This window comes from Nomascus leucogenys, chromosome 22a (assembly GCF_006542625.1).
Source record: "Nomascus leucogenys isolate Asia chromosome 22a, Asia_NLE_v1, whole genome shotgun sequence".
Lineage (NCBI taxonomy): Eukaryota > Metazoa > Chordata > Mammalia > Primates > Hylobatidae > Nomascus > Nomascus leucogenys.
In genome coordinates this window covers 133,945,908-133,961,643 of record NC_044402.1, presented here as the reverse complement: position 1 = coordinate 133,961,643, position 15,736 = coordinate 133,945,908, and the positions used below count along the sequence as shown (strand labels likewise).

At 45.4% G+C, this 15,736-nt stretch overlaps 1 protein-coding gene across 3 annotated transcripts in view; it reads right to left on the bottom strand.

The window, feature by feature from the left end:
- The window catches only part of DGKD (diacylglycerol kinase delta), a 122,551-nt gene that overhangs the window by 66,692 nt on the left and 40,123 nt on the right, over positions 1-15,736 (bottom strand). The gene's annotated exons all lie outside the window — the stretch shown is intronic.

Below are 15,736 nucleotides of genomic sequence, written 5' to 3'. Positions count from 1 at the left end.
GAGTCTTAGAAAGATGAAGTATCTGCCCTAGGTCGCACAGCTAACAAGGAAGATCTTCTTCATGATACACTTCATCAAACTTCTTGATACCATAAACTATTTCAAAAATATTACTTGGGGAAAGGAGGTCATAAATACAGACATGAAAAATCACCCTTCTCTCTGCATAACATGGTTATTCTGATATGATTATTTCAGGGCAACCATCCTGACAGCTATATGGTATGAGCACATAACTAAAGATCAACTGGAAGGATGTCCGCAGAAGTGCCATGTCACACTTTGGGGAAGTCATACAAGAGCTCTTCGTCTGTTCTGTGCCACGGATCCCTCCTGGCAGTCTGGTGAGGCCTATGAACTCCTTCTCAGAATTTCTCTAAGTGCCAAAAATAAAATACTTATGATTACAATGGAAACCAATTTTAATAAAATATAGTCATATCCACAGACCGCTCTGAGGCGGCCATGAATCCTGGTTATGAACTCCTACCAGGCAACATACTTTCTCCTCTCCTCGTCTCCCTGTCCAACAACAGGAGACACAGTGGTGACTAGCACCTCATAGCCTCTTAGACTAGAAGACTCACATTCTGGAAGGGCTCGGTTGACCTTGCAGAATGACCATACTGACCAAGGACTACTTTCTTTGGTGTGAAAGAATAAAACCTTGCCTGTTCACACCATTCTTATTTGTAGCTATAGGGCATCGAATGATGGCCTCCAAAAACGTATGTCCATGTTCTAATCTCTGGAACCTGTGAATGTGACCTTATTTAGAAAAACAGTCTTTGCAGATGTAATCAAGTTAAGGATCTGAAGACGAGATTATCCTAGATTATCTGAGTGGGCCCCAAATCCAAGGACAGGTGTCCGTTTAAGAAACAGAGGAGAAGACAAAGAAGAAGGAAGACAAGGCCGTGTGGAGACAGAGGCAGATCTTGAAGTGATGCAGCCACAAGCCAGGGAATGCCTGGAGTTACCAGGAGCTGGGCAAAGCAAGTCACAGAGTTTCTCCTAGGACCCCAGCCCTGCCAACACCATGATTTCAGATGTCTGGCCTCCAGGAATGTGACAGAATGCATTTCTTTTGTTTCATATTATCGGATAATTTGTTATGGAGGCCATGAGAAACTAATAGAGTAGCTAAATCTAATTCTAACATACACTACCTTCATGATATTCTACCAGCATTAAATATAAACTGCCCTTTATATATGCAGTATTATATAGCTATTACACATAAGCATCCCTCTAGACATGTGTCTTAGTCTGTTTTGCACTGCTATAACAGAATACCACAGACTAGGTAATTTTAAATGAAGAGAAGTTTATTTGCCTCATAGTTTGAAAGTCTAAGAGCATGGTGCGGCATCTGGAGAGGGGCTTCATGCTGCATCAACGGTGACAGTGAGAGCAAGGGGGAGGGGATGAACTCATCCCTTTATTAGGAACTGACCCCTACAATAACAGCATTAATCCATCCCCAGAGCAGAGCCCTCTTGGCCTGATCACCTCTTTTTCTTTTTTTTTTTTTTTAGACGGAGTTTCACTCTTGTTGCCCAGGCTGGAGTGCAATGGCACAATCTCAGCTCACTGAAACCTCCGCCTCCTGGGTTCAAGTGATTCTCCTGCCTCAGCCTCCCAAGTAGCTGGGATTACAGGCATGTGCCACCACACCCGGCTAATTTTGTATTTTTAGTAGAGACAGGGTTTCTCCATGTTGATCAGGCTGATCTCAAACTCCCGACCTCAGGTGATCTGCCCGCCTTGGCCTCCTAAAGAGCTGAGATTACAGGCGTGAGCCACTACACCTGGCACTGATCACTTCTTAAAGTTTCTACCTCTCAATACTGTTGCACTGGCGATTCAGTTTCCAACACATGAACTTTGGAGGACACAATCAAACCATAACAACATACATATCTTAAATTTAATTTTTACTTGGCTTATAATAAAAACACCCTTTATTTTCGATCCCCATTATTTGGCCAATCCATTTTCCTGAAATTTAAAAATAAACCAAGGGTCGGCCTGTCCTTTTCTTCATTCTGTTCTTACATGATACCAACAAGTATTCACTTCTCACTTTCTGCCTTCTTTTCAAGCTGGTTCCATTCCCGTAAACCAGCCCCATCCCTGATACAAGTGTGTACTCAACTCTTCTTCTACCACCTTCCATACCTGGGGCAGCTCTCTACCCACCCTCCACCCAACCTCATTCCAGGATGTGCCACTGGGACAGCAGACATTCACCCAACGTCTGCTCACATGCCTTCCTCCACCAGCTTAGTCATATAAGCCAGAGTCCCCTGATCAGTCCACTTCCCTTCAACCAACCCAACCTCTTCTTGATATTGCTTTTTAAAAGTTATGTGAAATGCCAATCCTCTAGAGATTCTGGAGGCTTAGGATACCTGAAAGTTCAAATTATGATCCATCTAAAATAGTGGAAAGTAAACAGAAGCTGAAATACAGAAATACTCAAAAATAAAGCCGAAAACCAGAACCAAACTAGAATCACCCAAAGCAGGAGGAAGTTTTGTCTTCTCAACTCTCAGGGCAGGTAACAAAAAGGGACCCAAGACCAAACCAAAGCAGCTCCTGAAGGGCAAACTGCACCCTCTCCTGGGCAAACAGGGCTCAGCATGGAAGCTGCTCTGCAGGGGAGAACAAACTCACCTCCCTAAATGTCCCTGCTGTGATCTGAAATGCACATTCTAGCATTATCTCCAACAGGAAAAACTGAAACATTCTCAGTTCCTAATGCTGCAAGAGTGAGCAAACAAAGTTTAACTGATCAGTGATGACACATCTACACAGTGAAATATCTGCCACTGTAAAAAATGATCATCACAGAGACTCGTGATATGGGGAATCTTACGATAAAACAGCAAATAAAGCCAAAATACAAAATTATACATATACTGATGTGTATATAACACATGTAAAATTTAATGTTTGCCTATTAAAAATTCTGAAGGGAGGAAGGGCGCAGTGGCTCACACCTGTAATCCCAGCACTTTGGGAGTCCAAGGTGGGCGGATCACGAGGTCAGGAGTTCGAGACCGGCCTGGCCAGCATGGTGAAACCCCATCCCTACTAAAACTACAAAAAAATTAGCTGGGTGTGGTGGCACACGCCTGTAATCCCAGCTACTCAGGAGGCTGAGGCAGGAGAATTGCTTGAACCCGGGAGGCAGAGGTTGCAGTGAGCCTAAATCGCGCCACTACACTCTGGCCTGGGCAACAGAGCGAGACTCCATCTAAAAAAAAAAAAAAGTCTGAAGAGAAACACAAAAAAAGAAAACAACTGCAGAGCTACTGTGGGAACATTTTCTCCCTATTTTACTTTTATTTTTATTTTTGAGATGGAGTCTTGCTCTGTCGCCCAGGCTGGAGTGCAACGGTGAGATCTCGGCTCACTGCCTCCTCCACCTCCTGGGTTCAAGCAATTCTCCCTACATCAGCCTCCTGAGTAGCTGGGATTACAGGCACCCGCCACCACACCCAGCTAATTTTTGTATTTTTGGTAGAGACGGGGTTTCACCATGTTGGCTAGGCTGGTCTTGAACTCCTGACCTCAGGTGATCCACCTGCCTTGGCCTCCCAAAGTGCTGGGATTACAGGCGTGAGCCATCACACCCAGCCCATTTTCTCCCTATTTTAAATTTCCTTTAAAATCATTACTATGATTCAAACACTTTAAGAACTAAGTTAACAAATGAATCCACACAGGAGGATTTGTACCTGGAAAGCAGGCACTGCTAGTGTGTCACATGAACAGACACTCCTACCACCTATTCCCTGGATGCCCCTGACTCCCTGACTCTTCCCCAGTCCTCTCTGCAAAAGGGATCCGTCCCCACATCCAGCTCTCATGCCCCTCCTCAGAGAAGCTTACCTCCACTCCCAAGGCTGACCACCACCACTCTGACTGTACTTTGCACCTTCTTCCACTCTACTTATGACAGGGCACTAGGACTACTTCTTTATATGCTGTGAGAAGTCTCCCAGAGCAGGGAACACACTTATCTACCCTGTACACCCCCTCAGGCACTCAGTAGAGAGTCTGCCGTGATACAGGATTGTTCAAATAAGGAAAAAAAAGTTCTAAAACTTGCATCTTTTCCAACTGATTTGAAATTAGGTGGCCAGGGTAATGCCTTACTTGTCAAATGATTCCTCCATTCTCTGGGATGAACAAGTTTTCCAGCTGGCAAACTCGCTAAAAGTGCACACACAGAGCACAGGGGCTAACCCTGTCCCCAAGCTGCTGGCCAGACGTGAGCTGGGAAATGGTAAAAGGGGGAGCCTGGCCCACAGAGGGGTCCACAATAGTGAGCACCTCTTCAGCGGGGCTTGCCAAGGAAGAGGTGAGGCAACATCCTCTCTGTTGTGCTAACAAAAAGAAGCAACAGAACCTGCTTCTTCCAGCTCATATTCATACACATAGTCACCCCAAAGGGCAGAGAGCACTGGGGACCCTAAGCTGCCAAGAGACTCCATGGCCTTGAGCTCAAGGTGTGGCCAAGTACACATTACTAGGGAGCTTGTGCTAATGTAGCATCACATGAGTGATACAAAGTACCCTCAAGAGGGGGGTCCCAAAGTGGCTGTACCCTAAGATTTTGGAAAGCTTTGAAAAAGCACCCACTTGCACATTTCTGGGGAAAGTTCCAAAAGGCGCTCAGGAATGGCCAAGTTTGAGAACCACAGCCCCACAGAAGCATACGGCAGTTTCCTGAGCACCGTGTGAACAGGAAGGCTTCCCTGAGGAGGAAACGGACAGGGTCGGTGGGGAAAATTTGGGGAAACAGACCCCCAGAGGCCAGGGCCAGCAGGTGACCCGTACACACAGGGGGCTCCCTAAGAAGCACTGGGCTTGGCTGGGGCGAGGCCAGGCTGGAAGGGCACATGAGGACCAGACCCTGAACTTCATTAGGTAAGAAACGAGGGGCCCCTCAATGGTTTATAGTGCTTTTTTTTTTTTTTTTTTTTTTTTTTGAGACAGTCTCGCTCTGTTGCTCAGGCTGGAGTGCAATGATGCGATCTCAGCTCACTGCAACCTCCACCTCCTGGGTTCAAGTGATTCTTGTGCCTCAGCCTCCCGAGTAGCTGGGATTACAGGCGCCCGCCACCACGCCTAATTTTTATATTTTTAGTAGAGACAGGGTTTCATCATGTTGGTCAGGCTGTCCTCAGGTGATCCACCGCCTCGGCTTCCCAAAGTGCTGGCGTTACAGGTGTGAGCCACCATGCCTAGCCTTAGTTCACAGCGCTTTTAACAATGGGCAGAATATGACCCTTCTGAATGGCTCTGTATTTCAGGCATATTCAAGTAAAACTTACCTTTCCTCTCTAAGGTTCACCTCAGCTGCAGTTGCCATGACCCAGGGAGTAGTAATAATACAGCCAGACTAACTGAAGCCCAGTGAAATCTGGACTAATTAGTAGTGATTTTGTTCAATTAAAGTTATTATTCAGTAAACAGAGAAAGTATGAAACGTTAAGTACACCAAACTAGAAGAAAATTTTCCACGTACCAAATGACATAATAAATGAGTTTGGTTTATTGCTTTCCATTCATTCACTGAATAATCAGTAAGTGCCTATAATCACAGTGTTAATAGGCACAAACACACATATCATGCCTACATTCATTAACTCATTTAGTCCTTACAACCAAACCATCCCACAAGGCAGGTTACTAGCCCCATTTCTCAGATGAGAAAATGGAGGCTTCGAGCTGTTCTGTGACTCGCCCCCGGTCATCTGCTCGGAAGAAGCTGAGCTGGGATTCACACTCTGGCTTGCCTTAAAGCATGAAGTTACCTTGCACGGTCCCGTACTTTCAGAGATTAAAAGGAGAGAAGGAGCCCAGTCCTGTTGCCTTGGGTCTTCTATCTGGTGGAGGATACACAGACCCTGGACATTCGAAGACAGAGTCCCTGATTCCCCTGGGGAGCTCACACTTTGGAAATATGCGTAGCATAAAACTTCCCCCATAAAGGAAGTAAAAGGCGACTGAACATGTAGCATCAGGAGGCCATACACACTCAGCTGGAACAACTGAGGAAGATCAGCCTTTCCACGGGCCTCCTGGGCAGTCCAGGCCTATCGAGCTCTAGCTCTCCAGAAACAGCAGCTCAGGCCTTCCCCTCCAGCTGTGCAAGCAGCCCTGCCCGTGAGAGGGGGCCAGGGCTACCCAAGAGAGCGCAGGGAGCTCAGGTCTGCACACTCCACCACCCACTGAGGGAGTCAAATGTGTGCTCCATAAAACCAGCACCCGAGATGGACTCAAACTATATCCCGCCCACATCCCACCCAAGGCAGGGGGCAGGGAAGGAGAGCTGTGAGAGGAGAGGCAGTTAGGAAGTGGCACCCCCAGAAATGGGAGAGGCCATGCCAGCAGGTGGCCAGGGAGGCCCAGGGCCGGACGGCATGAGGCATCTCAGGCAGGGCAGTGGGCACTGGGTGTGAAGGGCAAAGGGCCCTGTGGGAGTGGAAATGGCCACCATGCATCACCACTCTCTCCTAGCTCCAGGCTCCCTGCCCTCTGAGGGACCTGGCCAGGGCTCAGGCCTTGACTGCCTCCCACTGTCCTGTGGACAAAGCCTGGCTACGGGGGCACACACGCCCACTGTGAGTGATGAGACTGGCTACGGGGAGCACCCATGCCCACTTCGGATGATGAGCCCTCTTCCTACTTAGTCTAGAAAATCTTCACTGAATTGAATTTAGCTCTGATTCTGCCTCCTTCACAAGGGACACAGACTCTGACACCAGCCACCATGAAGTCAGTCTCCGAGGGGACATTTCTAGAACTGGAAAGGCCAGCAATACCAAAACACTCCCGGTGAGGAGAAGGAACTGGGCCTCTGGAGAACGCGCTGCTTTCTAGGAAGCATGCATCATGGCCAATGATACAGTATGTTCCTTCAACACTGTTATTAATATCTAATTCCCAGAGTCACCCAAAACAAATAAAAGTACCAACAACAGCAGAAGCATGGACCCTGCCCGCCCGCAGTGCATGGCTCTCTCAGGCCCCATCTCTCACCTCCGTAAGTGCATCTGGGCTGTCCACATCCTCATGTTGGGGGAAAGGCCACTCTGCACCCCTTCTCATCCACCTAGCCACCTCTGCCCTGCAGATCTCGCCTCCAGCAGCAGACAGATTCTTCTAACAAAAACCCAACTTTACCACCCTGCTTTAAAATCTTAATGGCTTCCCACAGCTCTGACAAAAAAAGCCCAAACCCACCCCAGCCTGGAAAGCACTTCCCGCCTCAGAGGCTGCTTGCCCAGCGCACCTCCCACGCTCACTCCCTCTGGCAAGAAGCGCCCCTTCCACCCCACAGCCACGCTCCTCAGCTCTGGCGTGGTCTTACCCCCTTCCCCCACCACAGGCAGGGATCCCCCATGCCCTGCCCAGAGAAGCAACCCACATCAGTTCCTCCCCAGCCCTGCCGTGGCTGCTGCGATGCACACGGACTGTGCCCTGCAGGAAGGAGGACCTGATCTTGCAGCCAAGCCCAGCATCTGGTCCCAGGAAGCATCCTGCAGAGCCGAATGAGGGGCAGGGCCCAAATCATTCTGGAACTTGAGGTGACCAAGCCACTGTTCAACAAAGAGTTATGTGCACCTACTGTGTGCTGGGCACTTGGTATAAAGCCATGAACAAAACAGACAAAAATCCTTGCTCTCATGTAGCATATATTATAAATAAATAAGACCAAATGGAATACAGGTAGGAATGACTCTCCAGGAGGGTCAGGGAGGGTGAGAATAAAGCCCATTGGTTTTATTCCTTTTGCTGCATTTTGAAATTTCAAACAACATTAAATGAAGCAATAAAAATTAATCCTTCATCAAAAGAGAACATGGGTTTAAAAATGACGAAAAACACTGACTTGGAGAAATAAGTAAATAAAAGCATAAAACGCGAATGGACCCTACAGTCTTGCAGTGCTCCACACCTCTAGGCTGCTAAGGGAAGATGATAAAACTGGGCATGGTGGCTCACACCTGTAATCCTAGCACTTTGGGAGGCTGAGGCGGGCAGATCACTTGAGCTCAGGAGTTCAAGACCAGCCCGGCCAACATGGTGAAACCTATCTCTACTAAAAATACAAAAACTAGCCGGGTGTGGTGGCAGGCACCTGTAATCCCAACTACTCGGGAGGCTGAGGCACAAGAATCACTTGAACCCAGAAGGTGGAAGTTGCAGTAAGCTGAGATCACATCACTACACTCCAGCCTGGGCGACACAGTGAGACTGTCTCAAAAAAAGCAAACAAGTATAAGACTTGAAGACAACAACTAAAATCACTAAAACACACTCAAAGTTTAATAAATCAGGGGAGAAATCCTAAGTCAATGAAAACATTTGAAAACCTAAGAGAAAATGGAGATGATCAAAGGAAAATCTTTCCCTGGAGGGAATGCCTTTGTTAAACAGAAAACTTTTAAAAAATATTTTACCTATCGGCCGGGCATGGTGGCTCACGCCTGTAATCCCAGTACTTAGGGAGGCTGAGGCGGGCGGATCACGAGGTCAGGAGATTGAGACCACCCTGGCTAACGCTGTGAAACCCCGTCTCTACTAAAAATACAAAAAAAAAAAAATTAGCCGGGTGTGGTGGCAGGCGCCTGTACTCCCAGCCACTCAGGAGGCTGAGGCAGGAGAATGGCGTGAACCCGGGAGGCAGAGCTTGCAGTGAGCTGAGATCGCACCACTGCACTCCAGCCTGGGCAACAGAGCGAGACTCCAACTCAAAAAAAAAAAAAAAAAATTTTACCTATCAAACAAGAATAAGCCAGGATAAAAACAAAGTATGCCAGAATCGGGGGTGGGGGGTGGGAGCTGGGAGGGGAGGTTGCAAGTAAATATAGTAACAAACAATATAAAAACTTTGATAACTAGAACTAGGAAAAAACCAACAAATTAAACAAAATAAGGCTAAAGAATGTGACAGACATGGAAGATAAAGAAGCCTCCCCCACCACCCCACAGTCCCTCTACTGGACTCCTGAGCTCACTTAACCAGCCTGCTGCCACACTCAGCAGAAGCCCTGACACCTTCATCTACTCCACCCCCTTCTGACCTGATCACCAGCCTTCCCACTGCCCCCTAGACACCTCTGCACTCTCCACTCCACTCTCTCCTAACAATCCTACAAACCTCCCTCCCCTTCCAGTTCACCCTCCACCCTACAGCCAGAGTAGAACTTTCTGACATCTGCAAATCTGAGAATTTCACCAAATAAAACTATTCAACAGCAACCCAAGTCCTGAGGAGTAAGTCCCAAGCTCTGCCCTGGTCCCCTCTGGAGTCCTCTCACTCCGGCCTCTGCCAGCCGCCCTGGCCCCGCCAGCCACCCTGACCCCCGCCAGCCACCCTTGGGTCCCCTCTGGTGTCCTCTCGCTCCCCGCCAGCCACCCTGGTCCCCTCTGGTGTCCTCTTGCTCTGGCCTCCATCAGCCACCCTGGCCCTTCCACCACTTTGCACATTCCACATGGTGTCCCCATCCCGAGGTCTTCGCACTGCTGGTCCCTCCACCTGCCCCATTCCCAAGGTGCCTATTTGCACAAGAAACACACAGACACACACACAGAAACACATAGACAGACACAAACACACAGACATACGCACCCTCTCAGGCTCACGCTTCCCTCAGTGGATTTACCACTATCATTCTTCATGTCTCAGCTATGAGACCTCACTTCCTCTCAGAAGACTGCCCCGCCCCTCCCCAAGGCCACGTGGGGTCTTCCACATATCAGGCACCATGTAGTGCTCTTCCATCGGAGCTTGTCTCAGCCTGTAACTAAGGCTCTACGTGTGTGCTTATCTGATCTCCCACGAGAATATCAGCTTGATGCAGAGTGGCTCCTCTCCATTTCTACCCACCATTGAAACTTTAGCACTCAGCATGGTGTGGCCCAGGGTAGACCCCCAAAAAATGCTTGCCAAAACAATGACTAAATAAACAAGCCAAGTTCCCAAAGAACAAGACAAAGCACATGAACCAAAAATCGTTTTTTCTTTTTAAGTGTAAGAGAAAAGAAGGAAAAAATAGTTTTTCAAAGCTGGAAAGCCCAAACCGGAGTCAGGAAGAAATCAGGCTTGCTCTATCCCAGACCAACCAGTCAGCAAACCCGCATTCCACAAGAGAGAAGGCAACTCTGAGTCTTCGAGCAGAAATGCCTTCAAAGACAGCAACAGCATCGAGCCTGCTCCCAACAACCCCCTGCAACACCAACACTGGGAAATACTATGTTCTCGGAGCTCACTAATAAAATACCGTATTTGATTCCTTTCTGGAAAACAGACCATTTTGCATTATTTTTCTTCCATGTTCTTCAGTCCTTTTTCATTTTCATGGTTTGATATGAACCGAATAACAGCTAGTGAAACAAAGCATTGAGTAGCATGTTCTCTGTGACTAAACCCTCAGTAATACACAAAGCTTGACCAAAAAAAGGATGTCACCATATGGGCTGGCTACAAACAGGTCTAGCATAATAAAATTTGTGAACTTGGCCAGGCACGGTGGCTCATGCCTGTAATCTCAACATTTTGGGAGGCTGAGGCCGGTGGATCGCTTGAGCCTGAGATTTCAAGGCTGCAGTAAATGGTGATCATGCCATTGCACTCCAGCCCAGAGACAGAGGAAGACCTGTCTCTTAAATTTAAATTTTTCTTAAAAAAAAAAAAAAGGGAAAGGGAAAGAAAGGAAGATAAAGAAAGAGAGAAGTGGGGAGGGGAGGGGAGGGGAGGAGAAAAAAGAAAAGAAAAGAAAAAAGAAAATCTGTGAACTTTAAATGTTTAAGAGACAACACAGAAGAGAAGTAGAAGAGAGGTACCAAGAGACCATCAAAATAAGAAAGCATGGCTGGGTGCGGTGGCTCATGCCTGTAACCTCAGCACTTCAGGAGCCCAAGGTGGGCGGACTACTTGCACCCCAAAGTTCAAGAATAGCCTGGGTGACATCGTGAAACTCCTTCACTACAAAAGAACACAAAAATTATCTGGGTATGGTCACATATGACTGGAGTCCCAGCTACCCAGAAGGCTGAAGTGGGAAGATTACTTGAGCCTAGGAGGTTGAAGCTGCAGTGAGCCATGATTGCACCACTGTACTCCAGCCTGGGTGACAGGGCAAGACCCTGTCTCAAAAATAAATAAATAAGTAAATAAATAAATAAATAAATAAACAAACAAACAAGAAAGCACAATACATTCAGCCACAAAACACAGGCATCAGATATGCAAGAATCCTGACAGCAGAAAATGGGTGAAGCACAATATTTACAAGGCAAAGGGTTTCTGACTGAAATAAAACAGATTCTAACAACATACTGTTTACAAGAACTAAATCTAGGCCAGGCACATCAGTTCATGCCTGTAATACCAACACTTTAGGACACCAAGACAGATCACTTGGGGCCAGAAGTTAGAGACCAGCCGAGGCAACATAGTTAGACCCCATCTCCACAAAAAATAAAAAATTAGCTGGGTGTGGTGACAATGCCTGTGGTTCCAGCTACTGGGAAGGGTGAGGCAGGAAGATCTCTCGAGACCAGGAGTTTGAGGCTGCAGTGAGCTAACACTGTACCACTGTACCACTGCACTCCAGCCTGAGAAACAGACCAAGAGCCTATCTCGAAAAAAAAAAAAAAAAAGAATTAAATTCAAAATAATAAGGAAAACTAAAGATAAAAGTTAGGATGGAAAAGGGTGGGGGGGCATGTATATCAAGTAAATTCTGAACAAAGAAAAGAAGACTTAGAAATACTAATATATACCAGAGAACAGAGAACAGTTAATGACACAAACTACTCATTGTGAAAAAGATCTTCTTTAATCCCAGCACTATGGGAGGCCAAGGCAGGAGGATCACTTGATGCCAGGAGTTCGACACCAGCCTGAGCAACATAGTGAGACCTTGCTTCTACAAAAAAATGTAAAAATTAGCCAGGCATGGTGTCAAGCACCTGTAGTCCCAGCAAACTGGGAGGCTGAGGCAGGAGGATAACCTGAGCCCAGGAGTTTAAGGCTGCAGTGAGTCATAATTGTGCCACTTCACTCCAATCCAGGTGATGGAGCAAGACCTTGTCTACGAAAGAAAAAAAAAAAGCTACTACTTTATTAATCTTTATTAATACATGATTACTCAGTATTGAGGGTATTATCTTTTTAAACATTTACATGCTTAACAAAGCTTCAAATGGAGAAGGTGAAAACTGTTAGAAATACATGAACAAAGTGTTAAATGTAATTGGCCTGAAAGAGATTCTAACTCCTCATTAACAGCCTATGGAAGCTCAAGCGATAAAAAACAAGATCATAAGAGGACTTGAACAACATATTTCGTAAGTTACAACAGATAAAAACCAATACACAGCCGGGCAAGGTGGCTCACACCTATAATCCCAGCACTTTGGGTGGCCGAGGCGGGCGCTGAGGTCAGGAGTTCGAGACCAGCCTAGTCAACATGGTGAAACTCCGTCTCTACTAAAAATAAAAAAATTAGCTGGGCATGGTGGCATGTGTCTGTAATCCCAGCTACCAAACAGGCTGAGGCAGGAGAATCACTGGAACCCAGGAGGCGGAGGCTGCAGAGAGCCGAGACCACACCACTACACTCCAGCCTGGGCAACAGAGCAAGACTCCATCTAAAAAAAAAAAAAAAAAACCAATATACATAAATACAGACACTGAATTAGAAAACAGAAAAGTAGGGCCTGGCATGGTGCCTTACACCTGTAATCCCAGCACTTTGGGAGGCTGAGGCAGGAGGACCACTTGAGGTCAGGAGGTCAAGACCAGCCTGGACAACATGGCGAAAACCCATCTCTAACTAAAAATACAAAAATTAGCCAGGCATGGTGGGACACGCCTGTAATCCCAGCTACTCAGGAGGCTGAAGCAGGAGAATCACTTTAACCCAGGAAGAAGAGGTTGCCATGAGCCGAGATCATAGCACTATACTCCAGCCTGGGCAACAGAGCAAGACCCTGTCTCAAAAAAAAAAGGACACAGGCCAGGCGTGGTGGCTGGCTCACACCTGTAATCCCAGCACTTTGGGAGGCCGAGGCGGGTGGATCACTTGAGGTCAGGAGTTTGAGAACAGCCTGGCCAACGTGGCAAAACCCCGTCTCTAACTAAAAATATAAAAAAATTAGCCAGGCGTGGTGGCAGGTGCCTATAATCCCAGCTACTCAGGAGGCTGAGGCAGAAGAATCGTTTGAACACAGGAGGCAGAGGTTGCAGTGAGCCGAGATCACGCCATTGCACTTCAGCCTTCCAGCCTGGGCAACAGAGCAAGACTCCATCTCAAAAAAAAAAAAAAAAAAAAAAAAGGAAACAGAAAAGGAGAATTGTTCAATAATCTAAGAACTAGTTCTCTTTAAAAACAAAGAAAACAAAAATGCTAGAGTTTAAGAAATCTGACAAGAAAAGCAAACTAAACTAACAAAATTAGAAATGCAGAGGAGATCCAACCAGAGACACAGGTGTTTAAACTACACAACAGTACATGCTACTAAATTTGAAGGTGTGAAATTAGTGAGAAAGTAAATTACAGATGTGGACTCAAAAAGTGAAAAGGCTCAAATGATTAAAATGCAAGAAATAAATATTTTAGGATTTATTTCTATTACAGCCTTATCTCCCTAAAAAGTCTTCTTGACAAATAATTTAAAATAAATTCTCTCGAACTTAAGAAACAACCAATCCCAAAGCTACATAAAATGTTGCAGAAAACATAAACTCACAGAAAGTTACTAAATGAATTTTATGGGGTTGGTTTAACTCTGAAATCAAAACGCAATTATGTCCAACTATTATGTATCCATTAAAATTAAAAATAGAAAAAACAATTGTTTAAAACTGCAACAAGGCTACGTTCTCACCCAAAACAAATGCATACACACCAATGGGAAAATTCTAAATTACAAGATTAAGGAGTAAAATTCAATATTACCAAGAATAATTTTTTAAATATGCAAATAACTGAAACCAAAAGGAACATCTAAATTAATGCCCAAGGCCAGGCACGGTGGCTCACGCCTGTAATCCCAGTACTTTGGAAGGCTCAGGCGGGTAGATCACTCCAGGCCAGGAGTTCGAGACCAGCCTGGCCAATATGGTGAAACCCCATCTCTACTAAAATTACAAAAATTAGCTGGGCATAATGGTGCACGCCTATCATCCCGGCTACTAGGGAGGCTGAGGCATGAGGATCCCTTGAACCTGGGAGATGGAAGTTGCAGTGAGCCAAGATCACACCACCACACTTCAGCCTGGGTGACAAAGGAAGACTACATCTCAAAAAAATTAATTAATTAATTAACTGATGTTCAGAACACTCCAATGAAATTCAACACCTACTCCTATTAAAGACTCTAAAAACCACGAATCAAAGAAAAATCTATTTATGTGGTTAAAAATGTCTCTTCCCAGTTGGTAAAAATAAATTAGTAGAGAAAACTACAAATACTCCAAGTAAAATAAGAGCAGTTACATCAACACAAAATAAGCAGAGGTTTAGACAGAGGAAGGAAAATCCCATTTGCATCAGCAACATCAACAATGAATCCATCAATAAATAAAATAAAACAAAACTTGAAAGCACCTGAAACTAACACTAACTCAAAATATCAGATCCTAAACTTGAGGAAAATTACTCACCTTGACTGACTTATAAAAGAATAATTTTTAAAATTAGGGTGCATACTTTTTGTCTAGATGGGATGGCCTAATAACATAAAGAAAAATAGCTTTAAAAGTTCTAGTGCTGTTATTAGAGTCAAACCTTACACAGGCAGGCGCTAAAGTCAGCCCGTAAAGCCTAAATTATAAAATCATACAAGAAAATGCTACTATAGCTATTAAATAATATCATGAACATTTAGATCAGCTGATGTGAGCAAATCTCTACTATAAATTGTCCTGGGGGAAAAAAAAACACAGGTGTAAACCAAAAGGTTCAGCATGATCTCATGGGTACACGTAGGTAAAGACATAAATATACAGAAATAAAGATAAACACTCTAGAGTAAGCAGCTGGCCACTTCCAAGTGGTGAGATCACATGATTTTGTGCATTTAGAACTTTTGCAGAAAGTCCCATATAACTTTTATAAATTTGGAAAGAAGAAAGTTTAAACATAAAAAAGGAAGAAAAAAAAAAGAAATACACCAAAATATTAACATTCAATGTTTTTTGAGGTGGCTGAATTACGGCTGCTTTTTAATTGCTTTAACATACTTGTCTGCATTTTCCAAATTTTCTACATTAATCACAAAAAACAAAACTCTGTACAGAGCTGGTAAGACGTAAACCAGCCAAGCGTGGTGGCTCACGCCTGTAATCCCAGCACTTTGGGAGGCCAAGGTGGGCGGATCACCTGAGGTTGGGAGTTTGAGACCACCCTGACCAACATGGAGAAACCCCGTCTCTACTAAAAATACAAAATTAGCCAGGTGTGGTGGCACATGCCTGTAATCCCAGCTACTCGGGAGGCTGAGGCAGGAGAATCACTTGAACCCGGGAGGCGGAAGTTGCTGTGAGCTGGAGATCACGCCATTGCACTCCAGCCTAGGCAACAAGAGCGAAACTCCATCTCAAAAAAAAAAAAAAAAAAAAAAAAGACGTGAACTAAAACACATATAAAAATTTTTCATTTGGTCCCTATTGTTCTTTTGTGCTTATGCATGCCAAATTCTT